The sequence below is a fragment of the Pistacia vera genome, unplaced genomic scaffold, assembly GCF_008641045.1.
Source record: "Pistacia vera cultivar Batoury unplaced genomic scaffold, PisVer_v2 Contig927, whole genome shotgun sequence".
NCBI lineage: Eukaryota > Viridiplantae > Streptophyta > Magnoliopsida > Sapindales > Anacardiaceae > Pistacia > Pistacia vera.
Window position 1 is genome coordinate 286,510 of NW_022196809.1, and position 15,606 is coordinate 302,115.

The window sequence follows — 15,606 nt, forward strand, 5'->3', positions numbered from 1 at the left end:
AAATCTATTAAATTGTTTCAAATTAATAAATAAGATATTTGCGATGAAATTGTGTTAAAATTTTGTATTGTAATATCCTTAGATTTATCATCATCATCATCATCATTATCATCGTTTGACATCATTTAAATCAAAGTGAATTCATATATTTAAAACATTTATGTTTTAGTATATTCTTGTTTAAATTTTAAAAAGGAGGGAATATAAAGATTCTCGACCAAAGGGGGAGGAGTTTTTTTAATTTAGCTGTAGATCAACCTCTGTTTGGATAACTAAAAAGGAAAGAAGAAAAATCAATGCTATGTTTAATGATGTTCTATTTAGAAAATTTTGCTACTTTATCTCGTATTAGAATTTAGATAAGGACTACTTATAAAATCAACAATAAATTTAATTTATGAATAAAATATCCAATAGCTTTAATATTGAAGTTACAGTATTGATGTTGGATTAATCACCAATGAAATTATGTGTTAATTTTGAATCGTGAACTGATATCATCACTGGATACTCTCTTAGTCAAAAAAGTAATACCTCAATACTTTAATAATTTTAATCCATTTTTAAATATATTTATATGTTTTATGACAAATTCAATATTAAACGGAGGAATATTATACTTATAATTAAGTCATGCAACTAATAAAAAAACAAATGATAGAGTAGTCATTTTACATAAATTTTGTACAATTTTTGTCTGATTGTATGACTTAATTGTAAGTAAATTATTATTATAAATGGCTTGTGATGAAAAATATCTCATCTTAGAAATCTTTGCGCTAAGTCGCTAACCAATCTCTGGGTGGCTGAATGGCTCGATAGGAGTGTATTATTCAAGAGATGTTGAGATCGAGTCTCTCCTTAGTTATTAATATGGGTGGCTATTTGAGCTCTTATTTGGTCGATAGTTTTAAGATCTTGAAAGATTAATTAATGTGCGCGTAAACTGATTCGAATATTCTTAATCACCCCAAAAAAAAAAAAAAAAAAAAAAAAAAGCAAAAAGCAAAAAAATCTTTACGCTGTATGACTCTTAACATAATTTTGGAGACACAAAAGTCCTTAATTATAAAAACAACAATAACATTTTTTCTCTCTTCTTACTTCTCTATCATCAAACCTTCCCTCAACTTAAAAAACATTTTTCTCTAACACTAATCTCTTAACACATAAAGAAAAACATTTTTCTCTAACACTAATCTCTTAACACATAAAGAACATTTTTGCTTAGTTATAACTTGAAATGATAATTTTTAAATTTTATACTCACCAATTTGGATTATGCGATCTTCTATAAGTTTACTAAAATTTTCAAGACCATGCTTTTTATGTAACAAACATCTATTATACATAATTTTATTAATATGTAAAGAGCTTACTTTTATTAAAAATTACGTTATTTTTTTATAAAAACTTCTAAATCATAGTGCCAAATCTAACTAATAAAAAAGTGTAAAGAGGTTTACTGATACAGTGATACTGATACATTACTAACCGTTAAATAAAATGAATATATCGTTTTTCTCATGTTTATTTTTTATTTTTTTAATGTAACGTCCTTGTTGATTTGTTCACATGTTTCAAAATAAATATAAAAATAAGAAAAAGACAGTGTGATTGGTTGGTTTCACGCGGAGCGGCACTTATTGTTTTGAAAGACCCAATCAACTAAGACAGCCTGCAAATGCAACCTATATCATAGTATCAAGGAGGTCAAACTCATAACAAGTAATATATATTCAAGAGCTCCCATCCAATTATTCAATCATCTAAAAATAATTATATCATGTTATTATGCTAATTTCTTTTTTTTTTTTTTTTTTTTTTTTTTGTAAGCAAAAGTGTTGGGTCAGTTTGTGTACATATAAACTAATATCCAGGATACTGAAGTTGACAATAAGATAAATTCTCTCAATAATCACCTCTATTAGTAATTCAGGTGAATCAAACTCATAACCCCTCAAGTAATACACTAAAAAATCTTAATTAAGTGTTAGACCACCATCATAAGTGGTTTATTAGCTAAATTGTTACTTGTTATTAACATATAATTAAATTTATTTTTTTATTATGGTGGATTATGAAAGATTTTGTACAATCATATACGGATTCCGGAATACAATAAAAAAAACATCTGAGGATAATCAAATCATACCTTTTCTTTACTATACAAATATTTTAATAAAAATCTTCAAGGTAATTAAAATAATTTGTTTTCTATATGCATGCCGTCAACTTGAATATCAAATTGCGAGATACTTGCGGAGGCAGATTGTATGGGAAGATTAAAATGAGAGATATATATTTGTTTTTAGTAATTTTAGCTGAAGAAATATTTAATTGAATAGATTATAATTTGAAAAAAAATTTAATTTTATGACTAATTTTATTAATAAAAAAATGGAAACGATAACTTAAAATTTTATTGATTAAAAAATGAATATAAGATCAGGCTTGCTTTACTACTCTTTTTTTTTTTTTTTTTTCCTCGTATTATTGTTCTCTATAAATTATAGAATATTTATAAGTTCTTAAGTGACTAGGAATTTTCTTTAACATATCAGGACAAATATTTTTATCTAACCCAACACTTTCTTTTTATGGAAAATTTTCTAATTAATTACTTTACTCAATTATCTATTATAATCTAATAAGAATAATTACAAAATTAATTTTCTCATGAACATGCAATTTTTTAAATGTATAAATAAAAAGGTTAACCTTCTTCCATGAATAAATAAATATTCGCTACAACCTATTCTTAATTTGAAACAATAAAAATATGAAATAAATTCTTCTCTTTTTTATACATGATTAAAATGATGCAATTTTTATTTAGCAATGGCATTGGTAGTTAATAGATTTGTTAGCACTCTTTCATATTTTCTAAAATTAAGTTTTAATTGATAAAATAATATGAGTGAACAGACTTTTTTCCATAAAAGAACTTTCAAAATATCACTTTCTCACCCAAAATTTATATTTCATTAATAGTCAAAATACATTTAACTTTCTCAATTGACATTTGATGAGTTACCAGAAGCTAGATTAAAAAAGGTTTTGTAGAGTAAAGGCTGGTGAAATGAATAGTGGTGATCGATTGAATATTCGTCGTCAAAATAAGTTGAAAATTAACTAAGAACATGAAACCTTAGCTTTGCGGTGGCCATCAATTAACGAGAAATCAGGTGTTGGAGTAAGATAGGTTTTGTAGAGATAAATCAGTTTCATTATCAAAATTGACTTTAAGTAGTAACGAAATATTAACTTTAGGTGAAAATATGGTATTTTAAAACTTTTTAAGTAGAAAAAGTCATTAAGGCAAACCTTGGGTGAGAAAAAGTTGTTTACCCAAATAATATTCACATAAATTATAAAATTATAATTTTATTCTCGTCAAAAGAGATGATGGCACCGAACAATTAACGAAAAAGTTTTCATCATCAAAGCCTTTTATCAATAGTATGACATCAACCATAAATTAACATATAAAGTACTCTAATTAAAGTTGAAAATCAACTAAGAACAAGGTGTTAGAAATTAAACACTATAACGTAAGACAAACTCACTGGATTGTTGTTTTGAGAGGTTGGGAGAGAAAGAGAGAGACAAAGATAGAGCGAGACAGAAAGATGAATTGATTATTCTGAGTCGTTCTCCACTGTTAATAACATCGGTGTTCGTTCAGTCATCCTCCATCGTTGCCACTACCATATAAGACTTTTCGTTTATTATTGATTTTGGCAAAGTCAATTGGGGACACGTGTTAAGCTCCTAACCGAATTTAGGATTTAAAAATTTGTGACTGTACATGAAAATATGAAATCTCGAGAAAATATCCATTTGCCTTTTTCAAACCTTTTAGATACCACTGTCCACTGAACGTTGTTCTGCCAATCGAAAAATGACAACGCAGAATTGGGATAGTCGTGATTTGTTTCTTCAGAGACAAAAGGTTTTTGAGTTGAGTAACGATGTGGATAAAGTGTCAGCTTTACGTACAATAATGGATTTCATTTTAAACTACCAACTTTGATAAAGTCCGATTTGGGGAAACGAGAACAGATAATCCACTTTGCCAGTGGAGGATCCAAAGCAAGAATACTAGAATAGTCTATTTGAATCATAAAATTTGGATAGCTCCGATCAATTAAGAAAAAGAGAAGAAACATTATAAAGAATTATCACCTAAAACAATAGTAGATCTAACTATATTTCAAACTAAACATGGTCCGCATATTACGGGGATATGTTTATTTAATGTTTTTGTTTTTGAAATAGATTGATTATAAACAAATTTATTTTAACAAAATAAATTAATTAAATTAAAACATAATAATGGTTAAATTATACAAATATATATATAAAGTTGTGTTAAGATAAAATTAATAATTATACTTACATAATTATTAATATCAATTATAGGTAGATATTCTTAAATTATTCATCTAACTTGAGAAGATCATCTGAATATTATATGGTCTAATTATATTTTTAGGATCATTACCTTGTATAATTGATATTATTTTTGTAGACATGTTTTTTATATTCGATGTCAGTATTTTGTAATGAATCGTGTATAATATTTAAGATCACCTGAATATTATTAAGATCAATTATTTAATCTTAAAATTTATACCGACCTTCTGCAATTTTTGTAACTTATATTTATTTTCAAATTGCGTTGTACGGGTAGGTTTATTATATATTTTTTACATTATTATTGGTTTTTTTGTCTTTTAAATTTATATTTTTTATATTGAATTGATAATAAAAAAATCAATAAATAAAATATCCACAAATTGAATTCAAAGTCCATATCATCATGATTCTTCTCAAATATGTCACCATTTGAAATCTGCGACTAAAATTTAAAACTTTGTCAGGAAAAGCAAAAAAAAATTGCAAGATAACCCACTGGGTATTATTCATAAGTCTATAAATCAATCAGAGAAAGAGAAACTTTGTTAAAAAATGTGAACTTTTAAGCAAAAGACTTGTAGAGCCAAAGTAAAAAATTGATTTTGATTATTGAGAACAAAAAATGAATTATTATTATTATTATTTTAGGAATTAAAAAAAAATTAAGAATGTTGAGAAGAGAACTTACATAGAAAGCAACAACAACTCCAACAGTATAATCTAAACACAACTTAATTGAAGCATTGAAGAAGCCATGAAGATAAAAGTCTTGTGACAAATCTATTTGCTGCAATTAGAATTGACCATCACTTATAGCAAAAAAAAAAAAAAAAAAAAAAAAGAATTTGATGATAGCATCATAAGGAAAGACGATAATTGTAAAACGCACAAAACCCACAAATCAAATAACAAAATCAATCCAAAAATCAACAAAAAAAAGATAGAACAAATACAATTAAAACTACATATCAATATTTATTTTCCTTTGTCATCACTAAAATTGAATTTATTTTATATGTGTGATGATAAAATGAATGGTTCGGCAGTAGGTCTATAGTTATCCTAATTCATCGTATAATATATCAAATTAAAGCCCTATATTTCTAGTTTCCAAAGATTCAAACTGCTAATGAATTGGATTTTTATTGACCAAGTTATGATTAATTTACTACTGACTGTTCAGTGGAAATCGAGAAATAGGGGAAACCGAAATGTGGGTGACAATAAAATGAATGGCTTGATAGTGGGGCTACAATTATCTAAATTAAGCATATAATATATCCAATTAAAGCCCTATCTGTCTAGTTTCTCAAGATTCAAACCTCTCATCAATTGGTTCTTTATTAGCAAGTTATGGTCAATTTACTACTGACTGTTCAGTGGAAACCGAAATGTGTGTGATGATAAAATGAATGGTTCAATAGTGGGACTACAATTATCCAAATTAAGCGTATAATTTATCAAATTAAATCCCTATCTGTCTAGTTTCTAAAAATTTAAAGCTCTTATCAATTAGATTTTTATTAGAAAGATGTGGTCAATTTACTACTGACTATTCAGTGAAAACCGAAATGTGTGTGATGATAAAATGAATTGTTCGAAAATGGAGGCTAAAGTTATCAAAATTAAGTGTATAATATTTCAAATTAAAGTCTTGTCTGTTTTGTTTCTAAAGACTCAAACCTCTCATCAATTAGAGTTTTATTGAGCAAGTTATGGTCAATTTACTATTGATTGGTCAGGAAACCTAAATGTATATGATGATAAAATGAATGGTTTACTAAAACTACATGATTCAGCATCAAACATCAGTTGATATTTGTTAAATAAATGAAATTAGTTATATTCAGCAACAACCTCTTTTCTTGATATATGTATGTAACATAAACAGATATCAACAAAAAGAGATAGAACAATTACAATTAAAACTACATATCAAAATTTGTTTTCCTTTAAGGATAATAATAATGGTTTGGCATATATAAATGGTTTACTAAAGCTACATGATTCAGCAACAAACATCCGATGATATTTGTGATACAAATAAAATTTGTTATATTCAGCAATAACCTGTTTTTAATATATGCATTTAACATAAAAAAAATATCAACAAAAAGAGATAGAACAAATATAATTAAAACTGTATATCAATATTTATTTTTCCTTTGTCATCACTAAAATTGAATTGGTTTTATGCATGTGATGATAAGAAGAATGGTTCAGCCGCATGTCTATAGTTATTCAAATTCATCGTATAATATATTAAATTAAAGTTCTATCGTTCTAGTTTCCAAAGATTCAAACCGCTCATCAATTAGATTTTTATTGAGTAAGTTATAGCCAATTTACTACTAATTGTTTAGTGGAAATCGAGAAACAGGGGAAACCAAAATGTGTGTGATGATAAAATGAATAGTTTGGAAGTGGGGCTACATTTATTCAAATTAAGAATATAATATATCAACTTAAAGACCTATCTGTCTAGTTTCTAAATATTCAAACCTCTTATCAATTGGAGTTTTATTGAGTAAATTATGATCAATTTACTACTGACTATTCAGTGGAAACCAAAATGTGGGATGATAAAAAAAATGGGTCAGCAGTGGGGCTACAGTCATCCAAATTAAGCGTATAATATACCAAATTAAAGCTCTATATGTCTAGTTTCTAAATATTCAAACCTCTTATTAGTTAGAGTTTTATTTAGTAAGTTATGATTAATTTACTACTGACTATTTTGTGAAAACCGAGATGTGTGTGATGATAAAATGAATGGTTTAGAAGTGAGACTACAGTTATCAAAATTATGTGTATAATTTATCAAATTAAATTCTTATCCGTTGAGTTTTCAAAGATTTAAACCACTCATCAATTGGATTTTTATTGAGCAAGTTATGACTAATTTACTACTGACTGTGCAATGGAAATCGAGAAACAAGGGAAACCAAAATGTGTGTGATGACAAAATGAATGGTTCGGCAGTGGGGCTAAAGTTATCCAAATTAAGCGTATAATATATCAATTTAAAACCCTGTCTGTTTAGTTTCTAAAAATTCAAACCTCTCATCAATTAGATGTTTATTGAGCAAGTTATGGTCAATTTACTATTGACTGTTCAATAAAAGTCAAAATATGTGTGATGATGAAATGAATGGTTCGAAAGTGGGGCTACGGTTATCCAAATTATGCGTATAATATATTAAGTTAAAGAACTTTCTGTCTAGTTTCTAAATATTCAATCCTCTCATCAATTGAACTTTTATTGAGCAAATTGTGATTAATTTACTACTGATTGTTTAGTGGAAACAAAAATATGTGTGTTAAATAAATGAAATTAGTTATATTCAGTAACAACCTCTTTTTATGATATATGTATGTAACATAAAAAGATATCAACAAGAAGAGATAGAACAATTACAATTAAAACTACATATCAATATTTGTTTTTCTTTAAGGATAATAATAATGGTTCGGCAACAAACATCAGATGATATTTGTGATACAAATAAAATTTGTTATATCTAGTAACAACTTGTTTTCGATATATGTATTTAACATAAAAAATATCAATAAAAAGAGATAGAAAAATACAGTTAAAACTGCATATCAATATTTGCTTTCCTTTGTCATCACTAAAATTGAATTGGTTTTATATGTGTGATGATAAAAAGAATGGTTCGGCTGTAGGTCTATAGTTATTCAAAGTCATCATATAATATATCAAACTAAAGCTTTATCTTTTTAGTTTTTCAAGGATTTAAACCGCTCATCAATTGGATTTTTATTGAGTAATTTATGGCCAATTTACTACTGATTGTTCAATGGAAATCGAGAAACAGGAGAAATCGAAATGTGTGTGATGATAAAAGGAATGGTTCGGCAGTGGGGCTACAGTTATTCAAATTAAGCATATAATATACCAAATTAAACCTTATCTGTCTAGTTTCTAAAGATTCAAACCTCTCATCAATTGGAGTTTTATTGAGCAAGTTATCGTCAATTTACTATTGACTATTCAGTAGAAACCAAAATGTGTGTGATAATAAAAGGAATGGTTCGGTTGTAAGGCTACAATTATCAAAATTAAGTGTATAATATATCAAATTGAATCCCTATCTATCTAGTTTTCAAAGATTCAAACCACTTATCAATTGGATTTTTATTGAGTAGGTTGTGGCTAATTTACTATTGACTGTTCAGTGGAGATCGAGAAACAGAGGAAACCAAAATGTGTGTAATGATAAATGAATGGTTTGACAGTGGGGTTACAGTTATCCAAATTAAGCGTATAATATATCAATTTAAATCCCTATCTGTCCAGTTTCTAAAGATGCAAACCTCTCATCAATTAGATTTATATTGAGTAAGTTATGATCAATTTACTATTGACTGTTCAGTGTAAGCCAAAATATGTGTGATGATGAAAGGAATGGTTTGGAAGTGGGGTTACAGTTATCCAAATTAAGCACATAATATATCAAATTAAAGCACCGTCTATCTAGTTTCTAAAGATTCAATCTTCCTATCAATTGGATTTTTATTGAGCAAGTTATGATCAATTTACTACTAATTGTTCAGTGGAAACCGAAATGGGTGTGATGATAAAATGAATGGTTTACTTGACCCAAATTTAAGCGATTATCATATTAGGACTGATAAGAATTATTTCAAATAACACCTATTAATTGAAAAACAGAATCAGCCAAAATTAATTCATTTAACATATATACTCGCACATCAGCAGGACATAAACAATTAATTATTCATATAACAAATTAAAATACATGAATGTTTTTACAAAAAACATATTCAGCACAAATGAATTGTTTCTACTAATATAGATATGACACATACTCATAGTTCGGCTGACAATAGGATCATCCTCGATTTGATCTTAGTAAAGTACATGAACATTTCTTTGAAAACAAACATAACAAAATTTAATCGATCTTTATGTTAAGATGGTTAAGGAACAATTATTTATTCGTATAACGACTGTTACTTGAAAATGAAATCAACAAAAGTTAATTAATATTCATATTAAAATTGTTAAGGAATATACTTACTATTTAGCAGGACTAACATACTTAATCATTCAAATAGATTGACAGAACAAAAACAATCATTCAACTAAATAATAACCGTTAAAATAGTTAGGAAATATACTTACAATTTTGTATTAAAATAGTTAGAAGATATACTTATAGCTCAAGAGAACGAATCAAAATAACAACTTATTTGACAATATCAATCGGACATCTTTCCTTTATTCCATGTCAATTCATGAATCTTTGAACTATAAACAACAAAAAAAAACATAAATAATTAAAAAATCATTGATTAACAAAATCATGAAGAACATACGTATTATTGACACAAACTAACATGTCATATAAACAATTAACAAAAGATCAGACGTATTGTTGACACCAACTAACATATTGCGATAATACACAATTGAACATACGCCTCTTTTATAACCTCTTATTGAGACCTTCCGAATGCCAACACAATTAAATACGAAGAAAGGTTTGCAATGTCAATACAATGCACCTATATAATTATTAATAAATAGATATGCTTTTACTATCAATGCAAATGCACCTATGTAATCCAATCTTTATGTCTATTTATTTATACTTAGGAAAACCAATGTAGCAATTAATATTGTCTACATCATCACCAATAAAATTCAACCACATGACAATCATAACTACAAAGTATCATTATGGTTAGACCTTTAGAATGCTAACGCAATGCACTTGTAGTATTATTATTATTATTATTAGTCCCCATTTCCCTTCTTGCTTGCTTGTTTATTTGTGATTTTGTTTTGAGAAAATGATACAGTTATCGAAAGCAGTACACAAAATTCATGCATCGAATGACGTGGCAAAATCCTGAATGTTGATTAATATTAACTTATAATTAATCGACGATCAGGATTGCGTCATGTCATTCGGTGCATGAATTCAATGCGCTACTTTCGATAACTGAAGCTAGAGCTGGTCAAGGACCAGTCCTAAGCAAGCCTAGGCCTGGGCTCGTTTGGGACTGGTCCCAAATGGGACCAGTCGCTGGATAATTTCTTTTCCCCTTGTTTTTTTTTTTTTTTATATTTTAGGGGCGAAATGAAATTTTATAAGGAGTTTTTAGAATTTTTCAGGGGTAGATTAGTAAGTTTCTAAAAATTTATTTAATTTAAAAAAATAAAAAAATAAATTAATTAATAGTTAATTTTAATTTTTAACATAAATTCACATTTCACAGATAAACAATTAAATAATTTTTTTTATTAAATTATTCATTTTCATCGTCAACAATATTGACATCATTCAAATCTATATTCCTAAAGAGTTCGAGTAGTTCGGGATCTTCAGGGTGCTGTTGTAGTCTTCTTTCTGCATGAGTCTAATCCGGTAAACACGTTATCACTTCAATCATCTCATCGGTTAAAGAATATCTTCTGTCTTCAACAATCCGACCACTCGTTGAAAATGTTGTCTCAGATGCAATTGTAGAAACCCGCATAGATAAAATGTCAGGTGCCATTTGGGCTACAATGGGGAATCGACTTTCATGTTGGTTCCACCACTGAAGAATATCCATATCATGTCGCTCCTTCATCATTATAAAGGACATGTCCACTTGTAGGTAGCGATTCAGCTCATTTGGTCCATGTATGTATGAGCTAAAGCTGCTACTTCCGCCACCTTCCACATACGTCCACTTGCTTGATCCTTAACGGAGGGCTACATTAAGGTCCGAATCCTCTCTCCTGAACGTTCCACTTCCACTTCCACTTCCAATTTCATTTACCTGTTTTCATATAAAGAAAAAAGCCTATCCAATTTTTGTTTAAAGTTAGTCAAATAAGACGTATAATCATGTCCTAAATGCTAGCCTATCTCAGTAATTATACAGTTAACTACGTGTAATTTAAACCTAGGATCTAGAACAAGACCTAATCCATATAAGAATGGAATATCTAACCAATATCTCTCATATTTTTCTTCCATCTTTAAAACAATTTCCCTTAAATCATTATTATATCTATATTGAGCAAAAGTTTTAGCAATTTGAAGTAAAATACCTAATACTAAATTAGTAGTCGGATAATAAATACCACTTAATGTATTAGTAGCATCATAAAAAATATGAAGAAATTGATAAAAAAGTTCACAAACTGCCCAATCATCATAGTTGACAACTTCCTCTCGATACTGCTTCCGGTTGACGAAATCTGTAATTTATTTCGCGGTTGGCAAAGCTTTTTCCAACATCAAGTAGGTGGAGTTCCAACGGATAGGCATGTCCGTACATAACTTCAAAGGTTGAACCGGTGGGTCCTCTTGCTTACAATATTTGACGTACTCCTGCCATCTTTTATTGCTACCACCGACGATAAATCCGATAGTCACGCGCGCCATCTCCATTTTCGAATGTATAGCATCTAAACCTGTTTTAACTATCAAATTGATGATGTGGCAAGCACGTCTCTGGTGAAAAAATTTGCCTTCACCACGCAGATCCAATCTCTTTTCAAATAAAGAGATTGCCGCGGTGTTAGCAGCTGCATTATCTAGAGTTAGCGCTACAACTCTATCAGTTAATAAATATTCTTACAAAACTTCAAAAATTGTAAAATAAATAGTTTCAGCACTATGTTTTTCATATAATGGTTTAAAACCCATCAATTTTTGTTGTAAACCCCAACTATGATCTAAGAAATGTACTGTGACAGTTAAAAAATCGGTTTTTGATCTACAAGCTCATATGTCTGATGTAAGTACAATAAATATATTCCTAAAATTTTGAAATTCGTTTTTAAGTTTATTATTTATTTTGTTATAAAGTTTTAGTTAGGGGTGGAAAAAACCGATTAACCGGAAGCTTGAACCGAACCGATTTTCGGTTCAAAAAAATAATTGAACCGAAATCGGTCCAATTTCGGTTAAAAACAGATTATGAATCAAACCGAAAATTCGGTTCGGTTAATTGGTTTTAAACTGGTTAATTAGGAACTGGTTAATTAGGATTAATATTGGGTTGCATTTTTTGGCCCAATTATGAATTATGGGCTACATTTTTCAGCCCAATTCGTTTGTTTTCTCTTTTTAACTGCTAATCAAGCAAACTAAATGGCCTTGTTATGTCCAAAAACAACAAGAATAGCTATTTCTTTTCGCTAAATATTGTACTAATCAAGTAATTTTTCTATTGTTTAATCTTGTTTTGCAATTTCCTTTTTGTTCTGTTTGCTACACAAATTTGATATTAACACTGAGAATTTCTATATCTACATATTTTATTGGGAGGTTTTGCATTTGCAGATGAAGAAATGAAAGCTTAAAAGCAGAGCAGAAGAGAATGGAACTTGAAGCAGAGAAAGACTAATGGTCCCAATATAAATATTTTCCATGCATCATTTATGTCTGGCCGTGGCAGATGAGATAGAGATGTTGTGTCTGCTGCACAAAATTTGATATAGAAAATGTGTTGATGCTTCAATGTCAAAACCTAGCCATCAGTACATATACAAATTAAAACCAAAATGCTTCAATGTCAAAACCCAGATCTGAAAACAGACGACATGACAACATAGATCTGAAAATCCAGATCTAAAAGCCATCGAAAACAGACAACGACGGCGACTGCAGCTGAGCGACGACGATGTGAGAACACAGATCTGAAAACGGAGAGACAGTGAGAGTCCGACAGAGAGTGAGAGACAAAGAATGAGATTGAGCATGAGAGTGAGAGTAAGAGACAGAGACTGAGACTGAGAGAGAATGCGAGACTTACTGAGGTCTGAGGTGAGTGAGCCGTGAGGTGAGTCCGACAGAGAATGAGAGACAGAGAATGCGGCTACAACGTGTGGTAGTGAGAAGTCTGAGAATCAGATAATGAGTGTAGTGTTAGTCTGTTGTGTTAATGTTAGACAACAGTGAGAGAATGAGTGTAGTGTTAGTCTGTTGTGTTAATGTTAGACAACAGTGACAAGAGTAAAAAACGTAAAAACAATACCACATAATTTTTTTTAATATTTGGTTCAGAAAACCGGTTTCGGGTAATCGGATTTTATTTTGCCAAAAACCGAAACCGAACCGGATTTTCGATTTTTTTAATAATCAAACCGAAACCGAAACCGAAAAAAACCAGATTTTTGATCCGGTTTCGGTCCGGTTTAGTTTTCGGGTTTTTTTTTCCACCCCTAGTTTTAGTATATCTCTTCTAATTGTATTTCTGCTAACAGTGGTATATGCTGGACAAAATGCAATTTTAATCATGTGAATAAAATAAGAATTTTCAGATAAATAAATGGAAGAGTCCGTAGCAACTATGAATCTTGCTATTTCTTCTCGTGCAACATGTGCATTGTATTACCATGTTGAAAGAATTGAGGATTGTGGATTAAAATTAAGTTGAGTTTGAATTTGTCTACCTAATCTGCTTGAAGATGTATCCGACAACTACATTATTTGGGCGTGCTCCTTCTCCACGTGTTGTCGCATCGTCAAAGTCCCTTTCTTAGCGCCAATAATGGTTCCACAAATATTACACATCTTACACGATTCTTCCCCCTCCTCATTTGGCTTTGGCCGTTTTGATTTGGTGAAGTGTCGCCATACATCGGACACGACCCTTTTTGACGGTCGGGGGGTTGGGCTATGCTCGTGCCCATTGACTCGCAGCTCGTATGTGTTTGGCTACACCTCGTCCTGACCGAATGTGGTTGTGGAATTGCAGCTGCTTCCTCTGGAGGAAATGGTGAAAATGGATTGAACCCTTCCATTTCTTCGGTGGATGGAACGTAAAACTCATTTGGGGAAGCCATTATAAATTTATGATAAAATAATAAATAATTAAAATGAAAAGAAATTAAATAATAATATGAAATTATGATGATATTGAAAAATAGAAAAAAACGAATAATATAAATAAATAATATGAATAAATTATAAATATAAATATAAATTGAATGAGAATTTGATTGGAGATTTGGAGTTGAGAGATTGATTGGTGTGGAAAAAATGAAATATTTTAGGGTTATTTATAGTGTAGTTGTTTTGGGGGGGAGGGGGGGGGGGGGGGGGAATGAGAAAAGAAAAAGGTTATAATATAAATTATAACCGTTGGCAGCAGCCAACGTTAGTAAATTTTTTTTTAATAAATTTTATTTTAACCCTTGTAATTTATGTTTATTTTAAAATTTATAGGGGGTTTTATGTAATTGTGTAGTGGACTAAATTAAAAAAATCCAAAAAAATTTGGGCCTAGGCCTGGGACCAGTCCCAGGCGGGCCTTGGAGGAGGGCCCAGTGGAGGGCTCGGGCCTTTCTCCTCAGGGTTGGTCCTGTTTTGGGATCAGACTTCCTTGGACTGGTCCTCTCAAGGACCGATCCTAAGACCAAACCCAATCCCAAATGCCCACCTCTAACTGTAGCATTACTTTTTGTTTTGTTATGATTTGTGATATGTTACTTAATGTGTCAGAAATGCTCAACAAGTATGTTCCTATCAAAGCTCTTAGAATGCCTTATTAAGGGCGTGATTCATGGGGTTGCTAGGTGCTATCTATTTCCATGATTGTAGCATAATTGTTGGGACTCAAAAGGGTTTTTGGATTTGTGTTTTACCAAGAGTCTATTATAAATATGCATTACCTCTGACAATTTTGAATCTTGAAATGCAGGACTCTTAATCTCATTGTCTTTCAGATATTGCAGTGTATTTGAAGAGTGATTATCGTATTCTAATACGACCTTTTACGATCTTGATGGTTTAGTTGTACATTGAACTCGATGCCAGTGTAGGGAAATTCTCATTAGTAACCCTTTCAGATTTCAACCGTAGAGTAAAACATTACAAGACTTTGATGATTTGGAACATTACTGTACAAATGATCTAATGTGATAAATTTATGGACGCTTTACATGTATAAGAAAACTGGTTTCTTTCTACATTTGTATATTAAATTTCGTGAAATTTTAAAATAGTGATTTATATGATGATGTGCCCTCTTTTTTATTAGTTGGAATTTTGATCACTATATGAATTGATCTTACTTTCTACAGAATGAGAAGTTGAATTAATTATAACGTAATAATTTATAGGACAATCTAATAAGGTGGATGACATGTCTTGCATTAGTCATTAAGTTAAATGACTTGTCATACTCCAT